Source organism: Lactuca virosa, chromosome 1 (genome assembly GCF_052849685.1).
Source record: "Lactuca virosa cultivar CGN04683 chromosome 1, Lactuca_virosa_CGN04683_v6, whole genome shotgun sequence".
NCBI classification, from domain to species: Eukaryota; Viridiplantae; Streptophyta; class Magnoliopsida; order Asterales; family Asteraceae; genus Lactuca; species Lactuca virosa.
This window is the reverse complement of record NC_136426.1, coordinates 267,716,153-267,719,527: the sequence shown is the minus strand read 5'-3', so window position 1 is coordinate 267,719,527 and position 3,375 is coordinate 267,716,153.

The following is a 3,375-nucleotide window of genomic DNA, read 5'->3' as shown; positions in this document are numbered from 1 at the left end:
TAAGTGATGGACTCGTCGAGTCGGGTCCCGGACTCGACGAGTAGACTCTGACTGGACAAAACCCTAATCTGAGGGTTTGCACCCTATTTAAACAACCTTATGCAGCCTCCATCGCCCCTTTATGCTCCCATAAACCCTCCATAGCAAACCCTAAGTGTTTAGGTGCAAGATCTAAGGCTTTTGAGTGATTCTTGTGGGTTTTGACATCAAGGAAGAAGGAAGAGCATAGAAGGATCAAGAGGGGACTGAAGGATTAGAGTTTGGTTCATCATTTGCAGTCTTTGAAAGGTATAAAGTGTTGGATAAGGTGTCTAAGTCCATAACTTATTTGGTATATACTTGACCCGACCCGGCATGGTCCATTTGGGTTGCACTTCACCCGAACTATTTATATGGATAACATTATGAGAAGAGTATATTTGCGGCCTACTAATATATTATAAGTTATAATATATTAATATGAAATTGTATTATTTAATTAGTATTGATCTTAAATTAATTATGAATTAATTTAGTGATCATAAGGTGACTAATTAAATAATGGGCTATTGTACTTATATAGTGTGAGCTAACACTCATAAGGAAATGGGCTAAGCTTGAATGGGAGTCCATGGATGATCCATGGAGCTTTTAACCAATGGATCCTTGGAATAGGAAAAGACATGGGTTATTAGGGTTTGCATGGTTCATAACCCTAATCATCTACACTATATAAAGAGGCTTATGGTGCTTGAAAAGACACTATGTGTGTGTGCATAAGGTGTGGCCGATTTCTAGAGTATTAGAGTGCTTTCTCATAAGTTTTCCAAGTTTGTGGTGATTTGTGATTTCCATTTGAGGCATTTACATTATTGGTGCTTGGCTCTCAAACTCCCAAGGAATCAACTCACTAACAAAGGTATGTAATTCTTCTAGTATCTTTTATGTTTAAAAGTACCCCATGTATGCTAGATAGGTTATGAACCTTGGAAAATTATTTTGCATGTATTTTAGACAAACATAGATCCAAGGTTTCTAGGGTTGCATGAACACCTTAGGAGTGTTAGTTTGCTCAAAACCCAACAGTGGTATCAGAGCCTAGGCTTGTTTGTTTGATACTTGTTGCAAACTTGTTGAAAAACTCAAGTTTTCTGCATTCTGCAGCATGAACTCGCCGAGTCCATGGGGGGACTCACCGAGTCCATGAGTAAATTCATCCTACTCGTCGAGTAGGTTCGTGCACTCGACGAGTAGAAGCCTCAGAATGCAGATTTTCGAGTTTTGCTGCTGGAAATGGACTAGAAACATTACCCTAAACTGTTTTGGTGTTATAAAACATGTTTTAGATGGTGTAATGTTTATGCTAATCCATTTACAATGGCTTATATCAAAATTACATGATAATATGTGTTCATATGTTCTTGTAATTTTTGATATGATGTTCATGTTCTTATGAATTATTGTTAGATCATAGGAATTATTTGCTAAATTGTTTATTGATAATTCTTGATCATTTATGTGTTTTAATAGAGTCCATAATTTGTCCTCAAGTTATGGATTTCCAAAGGTCACTTTCATTTATGCACACTTAAAACACATAAGTTACATGAAAATGAAGAGTCTTCATTTTATAAACCTTTAATTCATAAGTTATGAAATGAAAAGTTTTGAATAGTTTCAAAACTTGTCCTCAAGTTTTGGAATTTGTAAAGCTACACACACTTTAATATACTTTAATTCCAAACCCTTAGAGTTTAAAAAGTTAAAATTCAACCTTTATACTATTTATAACATTAATGGTTAATTATTATATATATCTATTGTTGGATTAATGTCTAAGTCCATAACTATAATTGGTAAGACTTGACCCGACCCGGCATGGTCCATTTGGGTTGCATGGCATCATGCATTTGGATATACTATAATGAGAGAAATAACACTTAAGGTTGGTTAATATATTATAAGTTCTAATATATTAATAAGGTTATTTAATTAGTATTGATCAAGAATTAATTTGGAATTAATTAAGTGATCAAAAGGAGACTAATTAAATATATGGGTTGATTGTGTAAATCATTCATTCTTATATATATGGGCTTTTGATCCAAGATTCCTTATGTTGGACTAAGTCCATGGGGTGACCCATGGATACTCCATGGAGGTTAAAATCCATGGAGCATAAGGAATGGGTAAAGTTATGAGTTACATGGTGTAACCCTAATAGCCACCATATAAAAGAATCCCATGGCTCAAGAAATCGTGCACTAATGTGTGAGTGTGAGGGCTAGACGATTTCAATGAGTGTTCAAGTTTCTCTCAAGTTATTCCAAGTGTATTTGGTGTTGTGTGAACCATTTGAGGTGTCACACTTGGGGCACTAGGCACTCAAGCTTCATGAAGACATTCTACATCAAAGAGGTATGTATTCTATCTTGTTATATTTATTATTTTGTATGCTAGATTAGGATAATACCTTGGATGTTCATAAGTGTATGTATAATAGTGAAAACATAGATCCAAGGTATTTAGGGTTGCATGTACACTTAGGAGTGTCAGAATGCTCATAACCCAACAGTGGTATCAGAGCCTAGGCTTGTTTTCTTGTTATACTTGCAAAAGTAGCTTAAAAATCGAGTTGGATGCATATATTCGATTGTTTTGGCTGGAATTGGACTAGGAACATTACCCTAAGATGTTTTTGGACTTATAAACTTGTTTTTGATGTGGTAATGTTCATTCTAATCCAATTTCTAAGATAATTGTCATAATTTCAATATTTGTATTAGTTTGTATGTTCATGCTAATTTCTTGAAGATTGATGATTTGAATTATCTTGTTCATATGAGGTTCTTAGATTAATAGAAAAGTTGTGTGAAATAGTTGTTTTCAATCCATTTTAATCTAAGAGTTGATTCCAAAGTGTGTTTTTGTAACTTGTCCTCAAGTTATATGAAAAGTCACATTTAAGAATCATAAAACTCATAAAAGTTGGCAAAGGTTACAAAATGAAGAGTCTAGTTCTAATTAAATGGTTTTATGACTCCATAACTTGTCCTCAAGTTATGGAGGTTCAAGAGTCTCTTCATTAAATTAAAAAAAAAGTGTAACCTTAATTAGTTCCATAAGTTACAATAAAAAAAAGTTATTTTTTTTTATTAATTAGTTTAAAGTCTTCCATAACTTGTCCTCAAGTTATGGAACTTGAAGAGTTTTTTTTTTTAATTAAAACTACTTTAAACTCATAAGTTATGGAATTAATTAGTTTTGAATAATTTCAAAACTTGCCCTCAAGTTTTGGAATTTGAAAAGTTTTCACTTATGAATACTTTAATTCCAAGTTAGCCCTTAGAATTTTAAAAGTTAAAATTCAACCCTTATACTTTATAATATTATAAG